Raw genomic sequence first — 17,831 nt, forward strand, 5'->3', positions numbered from 1 at the left:
GTACCTTTTATATGTTTCCTTCCTGAAAAAGTCAAATTCCTCCATCAGCTTTGGAAAGTCAAAGGCAATCTTCTAGGATAAGTGAATCCACTTGTAATAATTGCAGAGCGCTGTATAATTTATCGGGCCAGTGTAGGCCAGTGGATTATCTCACTGCATTATTCTTCAGTAAGGAAGGCAGTAGCTTTTTTTCACTGAAGGAAATAGCTGTGCTGTGTCTTACTCTCAAGGCAGTGGAAAAGCTGGCTAAGGAGAACATCTCTTCAAATGACATAAAGGTAATACGCTAAGCAGATCCAACTTCAAGCCCTGTCCCCTCCCCTCCCCTCCCACTCCCTCGCCTTGTCTCAGATTGTGAGACAAGTTGTGAAAGAAGCCTGGAGAGCTCTCTTTCATGTGTGAAAGCCAGTCTTGGAGTTTCGATTTCCCTGTGACTTACCCCCATGCATCCTGTCTTCTCTCCTATTTTGCACTGATCACAAGATGCTCACAGTGTGCCTTTAAAGAGGCTGCTAGGAAGCAAAACAGAACAATATCAATAGAAACGCCTTTGAAATCAATTTGCCTTTTGACGGTAAAGTTCTGCTCCCTTACACAATGTACTCATTATGTATTCTCCAAGGCTCATTGTACCTGGTGCAAGTCTCCACAGTTGTGTATTTTTTTCAGCGCAGGTTCAACCTCTGCTTGTTCCTGGCTTTTTTTTTATGATGTGCTCACCGGTGGGATTGGTCTGCCCCGCACTGAACATTCCTGTCATTTCATTTCCTGTCGGATCTGACAGCCAGCTCCATCTGGCCCTGAACATTTGTGACAGCGGCCGCCACTCATCCCGATTCCTCTCTTTCCCGTTCTTTCTGCGCTGCTGCACACTGATGGAGAATGTCTTCCATCCTACCAGCATGAAGTCATGTCACCCGAGCTGTCTGTTTCACTCTGAGATTCGAGTGCCACGGCCCCTCTGTTGTGTGTGCTGTCACTGCTGAGGTTTGCCCGGAACTTGCAGCTGTTCTGGTCCCTTCTGGGCAGTAGTGGCAGTGGAATAACTCTGGCCTTGCAAGGGGGACTGACCCATATGTGGTAACATGGTCACCGGTAACACTGGAGACCCCACTGAGATCCTTGGGGGCTCCCCAGTAAATGGGCTCTCGGAGACATGCGCTGAACATGTCTGCTGATAGAATGTGCACAGGTGAAAAGTTTAGTTACAGCACTGGTCATCTCATTACGAGACACCGAAAAAAAGGACAAATATTTAACGGGATATTCCATTTATTCAGAAAGACTTTTGTGTTTACCTTCCACATTATCCTCCACATGACTAGCGCAGTCCCAGCTGGTGCCTCCAGTTCCTGCTCCTCATCCCTACCCACAGTCGCTGTGGCTGTATGGGGACTCCCCACAAATCAATATAATAGTAAAATAAAATAGACTCTTGCAAAACATGCCTGTTCCTAAACCCAAGAAACCATGGCATTACTCACTTGTATTTTTTGTCGCCCTGTATCACTTGCCACTCGGTGGCACATCTTAGCCATTATCCGATGCCTGACTAGTGCCCACAGTTCTCTTCTCTCTTCATGCTTTTCTCTCACCCCCTTTGTCTCTGTCAGTCCCTCTCATTTGCTTACCCCCTCTCACTTCTAATGAATGAAACCTCTAGTCACTCTCTGACCCTCTGGTGCCTCCGCCAATCCATTCAGAGTAATTGCCGACTCGGCGACTCAGCGTTTCAAAGAACGGCTTTTTAATTGGCCGCAGTGGCGGCAGAGCCAGGAGTTTCTGGAATGTTAGGAATTATGTTTTTTTTTTCTTTTTATGTGCTGTTTGTTGTGGAGCAAGCACACATATGCACAGCATTATACATCTGGTGAAACAACTGTTTTAGATCAGACTAGCTTTTCTATTCAAAAGATCAGAATCAGAACTATCTTATTTGAAACAGTACGGAAGCCCTTATACTAATTAGAACATCTTGACTACCACCTGCCTGGTGTACAATAAAAGTAGAAGAGGTTTATTTGACAAATGCATGTAGTTCTGCAAAATATTTATTAATTACCAATTCACTTTGTTTCAGACAGATGGTGCTAATATTTACATGACAATACTGTCCTTTGAAGATGGCTTCACCTCCCGAGCATCTGTGCCATGCTTCCATTGGGTCTTTACAACAACATCACCTGTGTCGTCCAGTGAGGCTCTGGCCCAGTCTGCCCCATGTGGTAACATAACATAGACCTCCTGGCCTAACAGGCTGAGACATGGCCGGTGTGATGGTGTTCTTCCCCACCTGGCCGAGCCACCACTCACCTGGGAGATTCTGACATACTGATCTCCAAAGTGCAGGCATTTCAGTATCTCAGCTGCACAGCACCCAGGCTCAGTCACATCTCTGGGTAAAAGCATTTTCCTTGTTGAGAAACACCAGCATTTCACTGGCTCTTCATCTTTTTTTCTTTAAACTCTTGTCCTGAATTCTGTGTCACCTACTGACAGGTAGGTGTAAGCACACCACTTCTTATGACAGCTCAATGCAGTGAATTTGTACTGTTTATCTACACTTACCATGGTATTATCTTACTTTTACATTGTCATAATTTCCTCTAATCAGCCCTAAATACATTCAGTGAAAAACAGTTAATGTTCTGCAGTGCAGCCTGGCCTGGGAAGAAATAAGAGGACAGGTCATACTGTGCTGTTCGGCTGCTGCATAACCACATACAAATATTAATACTAATAATACAATTATTAATACTAGTACATTGACAAGAACACCTAAGGTACAGTTGATTTTTTTCGCCTTTCCAATGCATTGTAATTACACGTCCAATGTTATTATAGAAATATTAAGGAAAGAATTATGAATGATTGAGTAGTAATATCTAGTATTGAATATCTACTGTAGCATTATCTACCTATTTTACATTTATCAGGATGTCTCATTAGAAGGTACAGTGCTATTGTGCTTAGCATAGCTGCCTTACAGCTCGTGGGTCTTGTGCTCCTTTCCAGACTGGCTTCCTATCTGTCCAGAGTTCACAGAGTCTCCCTATGTCCATGTGGCTTTTCTCCGGGTGCTTTGGTTTTGTCCCACCTTCCAAAAACATGCCATCTAGGTTAATCAGTGTATGTGACTCTATTGCCCTTTAATGTGCAATAGCCTGTTATCACTTCTGCTGGGCACAGCATGCTGCGGTAATTCTCAAATCTTGTGTTCAGGGCCTGCAATGGATATTCTCTTAAACCAAGATGGTACAAACTCAGAGTGACATGTATTTGAGTGAACAGAGGTGTAAACATTGGAGATTGGTTCTTTGGCACTTCATTGATGCACATTTGTTGTTTTGAAAGTTTAATATTTATAAAAAGAAGATAAACCTTTTATTAGCATATTGCCAGAAACATTTGCTACACCTAAGGTACAGTTTGTTTTTTTGCCTTTCCAGTGCACTGTAATTGAACACTGTGTTGTATTTGTGTTTACTGTTTACATTAACGTCCTGTAAGTCCCAAATATTGAATCGCGCAATCCATTATAAAGCTTCTTAATTTGAAATTAGCCAGACAAACATATGCAAATCTGTAAACAACAGCCTCTTCTTTCCTCTGCCGCCACAACAATCCTGCTGAATGCGTTCAGCTCTACTGGAGACAGATGGATACGGGTGAGAGGGCAGGCTGCTCGGTTTAAGATAAATTTCACGAGCTACCATAATTAACAATTAATTGAAAATTACTGTTTGTCGGGGAAGGGGTGGGTGGGAGAAACTGTCTAAGCGAAAACAAAGAAAATTCTTGCACGGCTTCCCGACTAATTATAATGGCACATTTCCCAGCCTGCGCTGCACAGCGCAGTACCGCAGAAGGCATCAGGGCGATTGCTTTTAATGAGCACATTACGATGTGCTTTTTCGCATCTCGCCGTGATCACAGGCGTTCGTCGGGGAACGGAACCATCGTCACCCCCTCGGGGCTCTGCCAGGGTGATTGCGCAATCTTCCGGCCCAGCTGTGCTTCTCCGACGCTGTTACAGCGGACAAGCTGGAAGAAAGGGCAGCATTGCTTCTCCCAAACATTTGCCCCTGTACTTTCTGTGAGCCAGCCCATCCAGGAAACACTAGCTGAAAGTAAGCTCGCAGTAATATCATTAAGAGGACTTCTGGAGCAGTGTTTCTGGAACAGTTTCCCTGTTCGTCCTGCTGAGTGATTTTAAGAATATAATGAGGGGTACAGATGAGAGGAAGCTGCCAGGGTCCACCTGCTTTTCCAGTTGCTCAGGTTGCTTAGGTATCCCTGAATGCATTCAGCATCCACTATGATTTTATAACTAAAATTCAAGTCTTTGGAAATTGAAACTGTAGTCCTGTAAGTCACCTGGGCTCACCTAGACATCCTAGGTCTAGATAGACCTGAGCCATTTCTGCACGGGTACCCCTGACGCTCCTCTCTCTCCCTCGAACAGGGTGTTTGGAGACACAGAAGCAAGAACAATCTCCTGACTGTATTCTCTCTCCCTCACCCCTCACAAATTCAAGTGCTGTTTTTTTTCTGTTCTCTAAAATCCAGCACAACAGCCTTTGAGACGTTTCAGGGAGACATCGGGGGGTGTGAGAAGGGACTGCTGGATCCTCAGGTGTTGCGGCTGCAGTGTCTCCAGTCTCCCTGCAAGAGTGTCTGCTGCAATAACGTAACAATAAATCAATGGACCAGTTAAGATCCAATCACTTCCAATTTGATGGTATCAACTTTTGCAATATCACAGCTTTGCTTTATTTCGCTGTTAATAGAATGGGGGCTGGAACAGCCCCCCCAGACACTTAATAAAATGAGGGAGTATAAATAACCAGGCAGTGAGCGTCGCTTCACAAAGCACTGGCTGAGCAGGAGACTGAGGAGCCTGTTCGCCATCTTCTTATATTGTGATTTCAATTTGTGTGCTCCTGATCTCTTGTGTGTGTCCTGCACACAGCTCTGCCTTGTTCTTCTGCCAGGAAAATAAACAAAATCAATGCAAGGGCTTTACTGTTTCTTTGCCAACTTGCTTACTCTTGACAGTAAAACAGCACCTGGTGCGTTTCTAATTAACTCAGCTACCTCCATGAATCTTTTATTTTTCATGACAAACAAGCCAAAAGCAAGACACGGGATAATAAAAGAGTCCAGAGAAATAACATCTTTATGTATGAATAGCAGAGAAAACTGTTTTTGACCTCAAGTTTGAAATATTGCCATTAACCAAGTGAAGGCTGCTGTTGGTGTTCCCTGCCAGCCTCGTCTTCTTGCATAACTCATTGTTGACTTACAGAACCACTGCTTTCACTGGGGGTTTAGATTCGCCTGCTTGTAGGAAGTGGCACACAAAGAAGTGTTTGCAGGTTCCATTCCAAGTTGGCCTTGTTCCAATGGAATAGGAAGGTATTTTTTTTAAAACAACAGCTGTTTTGTGGTTGTGATGTACTTACGTCACATCATATCCATTACTGACAGATCTCTATGAATCAAGTAGCCCCTGTGTGCTGTGTGGAATTCCTGGCCATTACAGGACTTTTTTCATTGATAAAATTGCATTACAGTACATTGGTAATAACTGGATTACTTTCCATTCATATAGTGCCTTTCAGTTGTTTCCAAAATACTTTACAGGCATCAGGGGTGTTTGGTCCACCCATCCCCAAATGGCTGCACCAAACAGGGTGATGAGGCAGACGTTTCATTCTAGAAGCTCAGCTGCACTTCGCTCACTCTGCTTTTTGTTCTGAGCAGCAAGATGTACTGTCAGCAAAACCATCAGAGACAACTCTGCAGAAGTGAGGTTGCAGGCAGGTTGTTTGTAGTCAGGGAAGCCGATGTTCCTGTCTGTTGCCTGGCATGCCATGGCGAACTGGACCACTCCTTGCTGCTGAGAGAGCTCTCTCCACTGGCTCGCTCACTGCTGACTACCAGATGCATTGAACAGGATTGCCAGCGTTTGTTTTCTGCTGCTCAAGAACTGTTTAATGAGAGCCGAGGGAGTTCTGGAGGGGGCAGAGATGCTGAGGAAGAAGAAATAAAAAAGAAGAAGGAGCAGGAAAATGCAACAACCTGAGTATGAAATATTGATAATCTCTGAGTGTGGACGGAGTGGTCTTGGTTTTTTTTCCAGAGCTGAGTTGAGAAAGGTTGTGAAAATGCACAAAAAAAATGTACAACTTGCTTACCTAATTGCAGGCCTGTGAACAAAGAGAACACATGCACAGACATACAAGCCTATGCTTCTATGATGGATCTTGGTTCTAAATATTAAAAATGTGTCAGATGCTTCACTATTTTGAATTAGTGAAAGAATGAGTCTTATATGTAAGGATATGAACCTTATACTGTATGTAGGTTCATGCAGGCAATGGACAAAATACAGCTTAATGCCATTTTTAATTAGCTTTATATTTATTCTTCTCCTGGCAGGAGCAGTCCTCAACAGAGGCATTTGGGAGCAAACAAAGCAATAAACGAATAAATAAAATAAGAAGTCACCAGAAAATGACTGCAATAACCGGAGATTGCAATAACCTCAACAAGACGTTTTCAATAGGCATTAAAACATGGCAAATTGGTATGGGAATCAGTTATATTTGGACATAGTTATTGTGAAAATTTGTCTTTTTTTATTAATCTGGACTTTGTTTCACCTATCTGTTTGGGAACCGGTAAGAAATGAACACAGTAGGATCTGTTGACTCCCGGTAACTATTTTTGGCTTGTGTCTTCCCATCTGGCCTTTAGGGAAACAGCATCAGAAACAAAAGCAACCTACCCTCAGCTTGCAACCACAAAGCCTCATTCAGCTGCCCAAGAGACCACGTCCTACTGAAAGACTCTTCCCTGTTTGCACAGTGATGTGAATGCAGTTTGGGAAGTGGGTCTGTCATGTTGTAGCATCGCAGCTCCAGGATCTGCAGCTATGGGTTAAAGGATTTTCCAAGAATCACAGACAGTTTTTCAAATCGTTGCAACTAAAATGATAAGATGTGTTGATCTGTTTTAAGGACATTAAACCAAAAGTATCCAGTGCCAGCAGCTCTGCAAGAGGGCTGTCTGGGGCTTTTCTTTTAAAAGAAACATGGATTATTTTCTCCAAAAGTAGAAGAACAGGATGTGCCTCTCAGGCAGGTTTGGATGTTATTTCTACTTGTTGAATTCTGCATGATGAAAACCTCTAGCTTCCTAGTTAAAACCCCCCGCGTACCGTTGAAGCCTCGTTAATAGAGTAGCCACATGCGAAGGGCATCAATTGGATTTGCATAAAATACATGCAGCTTTGTTGCAGGGGGGCAGCTTTCCTTATAGATTGTTCTCACGCCATGTTGGACAAGCAAACCTGATGTTGTGTTTGTGCAGTAATCTCACCTGAAGCAACGAGGCACTGTGGTGCAAGCAGAGGTGACCTGCAGCCTGCAGCACCTCATCTCAGCGCAGGACAGAAAGTGATGTCAGTACTGGTGTGACCCCGGAAGGGGACGGACCCCGCAGTTACACCACTGTCATACTGGATTTCATGAGACACCCAGTTTTCCCTTGTAAAAAGTTCCCTTGTTTTCCCTTGCAAACGTCATATGTACATGTTGTAACAAGCAGAAAAAAGAAAAAAAAGAAACAGATCAAAGCCTCAGCTGTGGTCCCACTAGCTGAGCTGAGGAGAAACCATGGGTCCTAACTGACTACTGTATAAAGCAATCTTAAGTGAACTATTGTTCATCAGGGAGGAAATACTGTACCAATACCCTGAATCTAATCATCTATGTGAAAAAACAACAAAAAAGAAAGACTGTAAGGACTCGTAAGGGTCTCCTAAATAAGAATCCTTTAATGAATACAGAAGAGAGGTGTAAATAACAGATTATTGTTTTGTTCACCAATTGGAACAAAGAAAACAAGAATACGATCAGCATGGCAGATAGGAATTGCTTTTTTATTTTTCCAATAACTCGTTTTTTAATGTGAACAACACAGATTACTGGTAAGCAGTTTTCGACCACAGAAAGTGACCTCAGGGCTGTAGGCTGAGGGAGGGTTTGTAGTAATAGCCTCCTTGGATCGAAAGGGAGAGCACTCGCGTTGAGGGGAGAAAAGGCTCACATCAGTACTGAATAAACCAGGAATCAATCAAGTTTATTTATCAAATGCACAACAATACAGCGTGCAGCAGTGGTTGCTGGCAATGAAATGTCTTTCCAAAGCCCGGAATTAAAATAGCTGCATCCTCTGTCTAAACAGTGAAGGTCATAAATTAAGGAAGGTTAACATCAAGAGAAGAACATTCCGCCATTCCAGCCTGCTTGATAGGTAGTGGGTAATTGATCTGAGCATCTCATCCAGCTGTTGAATGGCATTACCAACATGGCTGGGTAGCTTGTTCCACACTCCTGCAAACCTGAGCAAAGGAGTACCCCCTGATTTAAATGTGCTTCCAAGTAGTTTCCATTTGTGACCTCCAAATTCAAATAAAACCAAAAAATACACTATTGTATCTGGTGGGACCAGTTCACACTGAACAAACAAAGCTGACACCAGGCCTGAGCAAAGGCTTAGTGTCAACACTGTGCTGCGTGTATTTGCATAGCCCTGCTTCTGCCAGGACCTCAGTCCCAGTGTTGCCTGAGCTGGGAAGCTAGCCAAGCCTGCACCCTGATTGTCTCATATCCTACAAAGGTGCAATGAAATGCAGCTGAAATCTCACTAATTTTGACTCTATTGTGCTCTGCCAGGAATGCCTCTGTGTGTTTAAATGGAACATACCTATTTTTGTTTCTTCATGGCCTAAATATATACTGAACACTTGCTTTGGCCTTGCCTTGCTGTCCCAATCAGTATCTTGTATCAGTATCCTCTTAATCCTCTTGGTTGTAGTATGATCTTACTAATCTTTTGCTGCATTTTACTGTCTTTGGTGTACTACAGTAAACTCTGAGAAAGAATGTCGAAAGCAGTGATTTTTTATCTTCACCCCTGCATTTAAAATTAGACAGTCCTAGATTTGTGCTAATTAACCTCCCGGAGCATCGTAGAGAAGCACTTTAGTGTGCAAGTTGCAAATTCCACGAGTAATGAATTTTAATACACCAGTCACACACTGGTGTGCATGCATATTGACTTTTGTGCTTAATTTATTTCTTTGTGTTTCTTCTATTTATTTCTAAGTGTTTTTTACTTTAACATAATTCAACCTCGAAAGCATGATTAGAGCTCATGAATGAATCATGTTTGACCAAGATGGAATTTTATTTGCAAATAAATGTTCTTTAATTTTTCTTGATACAGCATTTATGAACAGACATGAAAGCAGCTTCTCACAATGTGTTTGTGTTTCCCTACAGCTTCAAGGGGTTTCTTTGTGCGGGCAGAAGGCAGAAGCTGTTCGGCACAAGCGACACATTTGAGAGGGCATGGGGGACCTCGCCCTGGTGATCAATCAGTAAGTCCTGCAGAGTCCACTGATCACTTCGTAGTAACTCTCAGCTCATACAGGCACTGCAAGATTATTGTTATGAAATCTTTCACAACTGCATTCTCCAACAAACAAAATGGCAATTCAAAGCTCTTTTTCATATAAACGTTTCTGTTTGTTTGATCTTAAGATCTGAACCAAAGAAAGCTTTCACAGAGACTGCAAAATAATAATTCCTTGTGACCATGAAAGCATTTTTTGTTGCTCATTGCTCTGGGTGAATTTGTGCACAAAGCACGGGCATAAACAACTTAATTTGCTTAGTTGCGCTCAAGCCAGGAAGATACTGTGTAAATGAGGAATACAAGAGTCTCACTGTGATTTATTTATGGCTCAGTAATAATGCATAGCTGTGACATTTTTGACGTAGCCATGGTAAACGGTGGTTTTATGAATTATATATCAGTGTGTTAGTGCGATCCTTGCGTCGGCAGGCTAGAGTGGCCCCTTTTCTTCATTAGCTGTAGTCCAGCTGCACACCTTTCCCAGGTATGCAGCTGACCTTGTGTCTGGCAATAAAGACATGAATGTCTCAACACACAGTGTTTTCTATTTGCCTCAGCCATCAGAAAAGATCACAGAGTATGCAAGGCACCAAAACATGAAATGCACCATCCAGGAAAGAAAATACTTTATATTTTCAGTGCTATTACTGCTCACTAAATTGGCAGTCAAAAAAAAGAAAGTTATTTGCCTGCACGCACAAGGGTAAGTTAAATCAATGGTGCCCGATCCTGTTCCTGGAGAAATGGTATGTCATCGTATTTGATATTGCTTATATATATAACTTTAGCAGCAGAATCTACAGTTATTGAAATGTTATACTGGCCCTCCAGAACCAGGACTAAACCAGATTCAGCAGAACCAGGACCTGCACTAAAGGGTTAATCATACAACCAGGCAGTACTCCTGATCTTGGTCAGTTTGCATGTTATTTTTGTAGTTTCCCAATGGTCTTCTCATCCTCCTGTCACATATTTACTTTGTAATGGATTGGTAGCTTGAATCCTGTGTTATCACCTGTAACATGCTTTTCCCAGGCTTCCCTACTCTAGCCTGTGATTGTATCGCTATCCAATATTTGGAAAAGCAGTTATTGTGTGTTATAGTTCAGGTGGGTAGCCATGGCTATGGCCATGCCCACTCTAATCTCTCCGTCTGTGTTCTCAAAGACCGTTTTCTGAACTCATACATCAGAAAGACTACAGAAACCCAAATTATCCTGCAGCTAGGATCACACCTTCCCCCTTCTCTTAACAACAGACTACTTTTCTTCTAAATTTTCTCCATTCATTGAAGGTTTCATTTCACACTTCTCTACACCTATCCTGACTTCACACCTCTTGATTGGCCTCTCTTTCTGTCCCCTGCTCCCGCCTCTCGCTCCTCCTCTCTCCCAGCCTTTGTTCTCCTGCTACATTACCTTTGCTTACTGCCCTGTCTCTCACACCTGAAGAAGGCTTCACGGCCGAAATGTGTTTTCTTTCTTCTTTTTTTCAGCATGGAATAAACCTATGGCTTGTTCCTATTGTGTGTTCTACTCCCTGACTGCTCGCACTTGGGCGTTTTGTCAGACAGGAGCCTCTTGCAATGATCTGGCACTTCTCATTCGAAATGAGTTACATGGCCTGCGTCAGTGTAGACCTCATTGATCATTGCTTTCAGAGAGAATTTAATAGCAATCTGAACGTACAGGCCTTGATTCATTGTAATATAAAGAGCAGGCTCATGTACATACACACACTTCTCTGCTGTAACCCTCTTGTCTTTAAAGTCAAGTAGATGTGAAGAGCTCTTCACAGTCTGCTTGTCTTTTCTGCGCAAGTGTTTTTGGAGAGGAGTAGTTAGAATGCTCCAGGCTCTTTCTCACGTGATGATAATATTCATTTTAACTACTCAGACACTCCCTGCAATTTAGTGTTGGTTCTGGGGAGGGGCTGCTCCAGATGTGAAATGTATATCCCCCCCCCCACACTAGTTTTTGGAAAGTTACCCCTCAAGTCAAAAGCGGCAGGTGAATTGAGAGAAAACCGAGTAATGGAGGCGATAAATTATTTCTTATTTCTTATTTTCACTTCAGATTTCTTGAGGAGAATCAGCAAGTTTTGCGTTGAAAAAAGCATCTTTGTAAGACATCCTGTGACTTTTAATTGTGTGATTGAATTAAGAGCCTCAATTACCGTTCCTAACAGAAATCACTTCTAAATTCTAAAAGCAAAACAGCTTTTGCTTGTCCATATAGCTGGCACATCTCCCCTTATGCCTCAGTTAAGTGTTCTAAGTTAAGGAATCTAAATTAAGGAACTAAACAACACCTTAATAAGGCCTTTCTCCTGTAACGTACAATGGAACTTACTAATTTACCTGCAAAAGTAGTTGTTGGAATAATACACATATACAGTATATATAGTTCAGGTGGGTAGCTGCGTCAGCATGCGTAGGCTGCAAAGGAACAAGTAATAGGTTTATTCCATGCTGAAAAAAACACACTCACACCTGAAGAAGGCTCCACGGCCGAAACGTTGTGTTCTCTTTCTTCTTTTTTTCAGCATGGAATAAACCTATTACTTGTTCCTTTACAGTATATATATACAGTATATCACTTGAGAGGCTTTTCTCTGCAAAGGAATATGTCCCAAAATAACCTTGATTATTGTTTATTATCACAATTATGAGTTGCTTAGAAGTTTCAACGCATTCAGATTAATAATATTGGAAATTCTCATTATAAGTCTTCTTTTGTCATACTGTTAGACGTGCTGTTGTGTGCATTGATGGCATATTTATTTTGGCACAAGTAAAAGCTTGTTTGCAACCCTCAGAACTTAAATATTGCGTCTTTGGATATTAAGGTTTTCCTTCTTCGTTTTTTCTAACTGATTTTAAGGCAGCGAATGAAGCCTGCCTTTTCTGAGTGCACTCCTCTCTGTCAGATCTTGCCTACGAAAGGGTTGCAGCACTGCATGAAATCGAAAAAATCATTCTTCCCTGCTCGATAACTGCCAGTGAACCTGCAGAGTTTTAAATCCCAGCACTGAGCCAAACAAAAAACAGAACATTGTAAACTGAGCATTAAGCATGGTTGACCCAGAGATGTAGAGCAGAGTAGCAAGGTGATATCGAAGTCAATCGTTAATAATAGACATTAAGAAAGGCTCTTCTTGGAGTCATAGATTCACGCTGTTGTAAATTCACAGCCACAGTGAGATTAATACACCCCCTATTTACAACTGTGTCTGATAACCCATTACCAAGGATGGGAACTCTCTCACTTTCCTTGGCAACTATCGGCTCCTCACTATTGATCTGCACCGTTTAAAAGATACTGTACGTTAGTAATGTGCCATGCCTGTTGTAAACCCTATTTCTTTACAAGGCAAACACTTTGCCAGCAGTGCCAGTAATAATGCCCACAAGTTTGTAATAAAGTCAGATCGAGTGCCACTTCTTACTTTTTTTTTAACTCACCGTACACTTGACACATTCCAGTGTGATATATCAATGGCTGCCATGTGCTCACGATGTGCTCACAGTCACTTGACCTTGGACTTTTGGTCTTGCTCTTTGACTGTAACCCCCACCCAGAAAGAGACTTGTCCCCGTTTCACTTGTCTGTCTGTTAGCAGGTTCCAGGACAGGGATCAGTGTTGCTGTCACTCCCCTTGTTAGGCAAAGTAAGAAATACAGGTGAAGAATAAGAGAGGGTAGGGAGCCTGGTTTGAAATATCACTTCCTTCCCATTTTCTGGCTACTAAACATTGAGGTGGTTTCTGAAAAGTTGTCTGAGGATGCGGTGACATCTGTGGTCAGATCTGCCAAGGATACACCTTAAGTGTGCTTGTATTGGAGGTGATAAAGCACACAGCTAGAGACTGAGCTACTCAGAAGAAAGAGAAACCCCTGTACACAGTCAGAACTCATCTGGAATTTGCTGCAATGATCTGAAAATCCTTGGAACAGAGCTCCTCACAAATCTGAGTCTCGATCAGACAAACACCTTAGAGAGATGGCTATGAGGGAAAAGCAGTTATGACCTCTCAGCCTGTATCTGTGCTCTGCCAGTTGTTGTACTGCCTTTGCAAATGAGGACAAGCTCATTCTGAGCATCTGAACACAGGAAAACAGAATTAGAAACAAAAAAAAACCCTTCAGTTTGTTAAGCGTGTAAACGACAGAAGAGAGTACAGAGTGATCTCCACCAAGTCCTCTTTATTTAGCTAATTTCCTGGGGGTAGAAAACAAATGCTGCATACTTTGGAAAACAAGCAATGTGTTTGTACTCTCTAAAGCCTCAAGTTATCTGCTGGCAGCCTAACTTCCTGCATATCAGATGATGAGATCAGGTCTAGGAGGTTAAACTCTGTCCTTCCACAAGAAACAGGGACCTGGATTATCAGGGAGAAAAAGCGAGAGTGTGGAGAGGGAGAGACAGGAAGATGGAATGGAAATGCTGGGTAGAATTTTCCGTTCTTTTGTCTCAACTGGGCTTCACAGTCCAACAATTACATTTCCTTACTTCTAAATGAGTTATCATTCCAACAACAGGGGGTCGTGCAACTGAGCAGAAGGGAACAAGTTGAGGATTGCATGTCAGCATTTGTCACACCTCTGTGTTCTCAAAAATGTATGTATTTTTAGTTAAAGAATGACCAATTAATGTACCACTGAGCCAGTGTACAGTATGTGGGACGGGAACACCAAAGCATTTTCAGTCCATTTGAATCTCAGAGAGATTTTGTTACTAAACCAAGAGAGCCCTGTTATTTCTCTTCTTCCTTGTACCCTGCAATGAGCTTGTCATTAAGGCCAACATGACTCACACTGAAGCTACACAGCTTTGAAGAGGTTAGGGTTGGAGGACTGTGGGAGCAAAGAGTGCTGTGTATTATTTTCAGGTGAATGTCTTGTTTAACTGTATGAGCGCTTGTGTTGTGGTTTACTTTGCATACAGCTGCAGGTTAGTGTGTAACTTTTGTAATGATCAGCGTGCACCTGTGCCAAGGTTGGACAAATGTTTAATTTTTTTTTGCTAAGTGTTTTATCTTTTCAGTGCAGAAACACAATTCTTTGTTGACCTTTTAGTCATTTCCTATGAAGCTATTATGAACAGAATTTTGAAAAGTTCATCCTGATCTTGCTTTTCTAGTAGCATTTTAGAATGTGTTTGTGTGTTCGTGTGTTTAGATTGGATGTGTAAAAAGGGATGGATGATGTTACAGATGAGGAACAGCTGATAATGACTTGATTAGGTTTAATTGGTGAACGTGGTGGATTAGCTTCTGCACCACTTAATAATGGCTGCTCGGCGATAGTTTATCTTGAGTTCTGGGAGGTTTTTGAAGATTGTGGTCAAAGCGAATTTGGATGACAATCTTGTTTTCTTCTCACCCAGACTAAGCTGTGTCAACAAGTCTTATGACAGGAGAAGACACTAGTGGAGGCGTTGTGTAAATTGTTAATGCTCATAACGCATATATTGTTGCTCCTATTTGTGTCTCAGATATCTTACAACGTTAGTACAGTCGTGTAAGTGTAGGCACTTCACCATATTTGTAAGTTTAGATGTGAGCATTGAGTGTGTGGAGAGGTTATTTGTTGTTCATTGGGATCCAGAGCCCTGCCTTTTGAGGGGGAGTTGGAGATACATAATGAGGAACACACTTTTCGATTTGTGTTTCAATTCTCTTGTGTCTGTTTAAGGGTAGAGCAGGCTACCATTCCTTCAAGGGAGAGTAAGCAGCTATGAGAGGAGGGAGCAGGAAAGAAGAAGGCCAGGATAGGTCTCCGTGACAACCCGGAGCAAACAGACACAGGTTGAGGAAGAGTCATCCTGTTTCCACGACAACAAAGCCTGGTGCAAGATGACGACGTCTCCGCTCCGTGTGTCACGCGGCCAGCCAGCCTGTGCTCTGATTTGTCTGGGGACCTGTTTGTTTGTTCATGCAAACCGATATTTTCACAACAAATGCCTCTGTGCGCTCATCCGTCCCGGATTCGCGCGCCCCGGTTCGCCAACATGTGCTCCGGAGTCTTGGGCGCGTTCAAGAGCCACGCAGCCCTCGTTCTGAGCTCTGCCCCAGTTTCGAAATCTCTTTCCAATGTGCTTCACTTTGAGGGAGGAAAAAAAAGATCTCAAATTGGATTCTTAATCAGCTGTCTCACTGTACTCAGTAAAAAACAACTTTCTATTCACTGAAGAAACACCTTTTTTAAATAAAATGTTAAAGAGCATTCCGTTTTAGTTTCTAATTTACTTTGAGTGCCAACTTCTCAGGAGGAGGGAGTTTTGTAAAAAGTGGGGCCTGAAGACTCCGCGTCACATATAATGTAATTTTGTTGCTCTGTGAACAACACGCAGTTGTTCGTTGATATTAATAATTTCTCTTGCCTCTTTCTAACAGAATTACACAGGTCCTGACATTTCCCACAGACGTGTTTCTACTTCAGAATTTGTGAGCAGAAGATATATGCATTATAGAACATTCTGAATGTAAGATTTTCATTTAAATATCTATGCTGAGATGCACAGTAAATTCAGAAATCTCTTAGATTATAAACTGCATTGCTAAATTATTTATATCCCAGTATATATTCATAGAGTAATGACAGTTTTATTAATCTGGACATAACTTTACCAATGACTAATTGCTTGTAATTAGCTAAATGTATTTTATAAATAAACACTTTATACGTATATAATGAAGGTTGTTTATTGTAGGTTTATAAATTATTTGCAATCAATAAGGTGCTATTGCACCTATAAATTATTTTATCCCATAAGGAACCCTGTCACTGCCATTATCTATAAAGATCTGTCCATTTCTACACATCTGAGTGAAGCTCACCCATATGGTTCTTTTCTTGTTGTGTGCTTTGCATTCTCATTTTGTTGCCTTTTAAGCCTTTGGCATGATTTTCAAATGTACATCAAAGGATTTTAAAGTAAATCTTTTATACTTGCTATCATTTATTTGGAAAGTGCCCATCTGTTTTACATTTAGAACTGAAGGAAAATTTCTTCCCGTGGAGTGACAGCATGGTCAAGGTGAACCAGAGAGATTCTCCCCCCTTCGTTACAGAATGTAAAACACAGGATGCATACAGGCTGCCCCTGATGCAGTTCCCATTATGTGCTCCACACAATGCATCTTCACAATTCCAGTCATGATAGGAAGGTCAGATGAAGGGAACAAAACATCTCATTAACATAAACTATTGGTGTGTCTCCTGGGCAGGACAACTGTGTTGAAAATCTGTGTAAAATGATACATAAGAAACCTATTCTGACTGCACATTTACAGACTGCATTCAATGTCCCTGAATGCCACGGAAAACACTGCTTAGGTTCAGGGCACTAAAATACAGTACCGGCAGTGTCTGCTTCATAATCCCTGACCAGTGTCTTCAAATTGGGGTGGAAAACACACAGGAATTTTAACATCTTAAATAAAAGAAGAAATATCTACAGGTACTTACAAAGGTTATGTCGTATGGTTCAGCTTTAAATAGTGTATGTTAAAAACAATCAAGTGAAATTCACATTTCCAAAGAACACTCATAGATTTTTTGGGGTCCTCTTCCTCCCAATAAGTACCCTTCCTTAAAAACATAAGAATGTTTGCAGACAGGAGGAGGACATTCTGCCTATCTATCTCCTCTGGTTGCTAGTAGGCCAGTGATCCACGGATCTCATCCAGCCAGAGTAGAGTACCAGCGTCAATTAAATGGCTGGGAAGCTTGTTGCAGGCCCCCCACAATCCTTTGTTTTCCCATTTCCCCTCGCAGGGATATGCAATGCAAGGATTGACTTGATCCCTGAAGCGCCTATTTCGAACTACAATCCTGCTCCCTTCTCGCTTTCTAACCTGTGGAACCTGGTGCCCAGGCACCCAGGCTTTGTGGCCAAACTACCCAGCCTTGCTTCACTTTCCTTCTGGCAGAAGTCTGTCAGGTGTGCCATACCTCCCTGTTTTTGTTCATGTCACGATCGGTATCCCTCCTCTTAAGGGCACTCTGACCCTTTCGTATTTTAGTTCATTACGTGCACCTGCCCCCTGTTTGTCCGTCTTTATTTAAGGCCGGCACTCCTGCTATGCCTGGCTCAGCATCAGGAGATGGACGCCCAGGAGCCTGTCTGCCAGCGGGTCCAGGAGAGACCCTACAGCATCAGCTTCATCACGGCGTCCTGACCATCTGAGACTGGGGCTCGGAGCGCCTGGCCTCGTTACCCTGTTTTTATTCCCTGTCCCTGTACCGAATTTTAACCATGTTTTGTCTCGTCTTGGATGGATCACCCGGTTTTGGACTTTGGACTGCGCCCCGGATTCCCTGTTTTGGACCGTCTGGA

At 42.4% G+C, this 17,831-nt stretch overlaps 1 protein-coding gene across 2 annotated transcripts in view; it reads left to right on the forward strand.

The window, feature by feature from the left end:
• dlgap3 (discs, large (Drosophila) homolog-associated protein 3) overlaps positions 1 to 17,831 on the forward strand; it is a 115,304-nt gene that overhangs the window by 46,434 nt on the left and 51,039 nt on the right. For both annotated transcript variants that reach the window (XM_015348846.2, XM_015348845.2), the window contains exon 2: positions 9,354 to 9,451. The gene's annotated coding sequence lies outside the window, so the exon portion shown is untranslated. The remainder of the gene's footprint in view (positions 1 to 9,353; positions 9,452 to 17,831) is intronic.

Source organism: Lepisosteus oculatus, chromosome 11 (assembly GCF_040954835.1).
Source record: "Lepisosteus oculatus isolate fLepOcu1 chromosome 11, fLepOcu1.hap2, whole genome shotgun sequence".
NCBI lineage: Eukaryota > Metazoa > Chordata > Actinopteri > Semionotiformes > Lepisosteidae > Lepisosteus > Lepisosteus oculatus.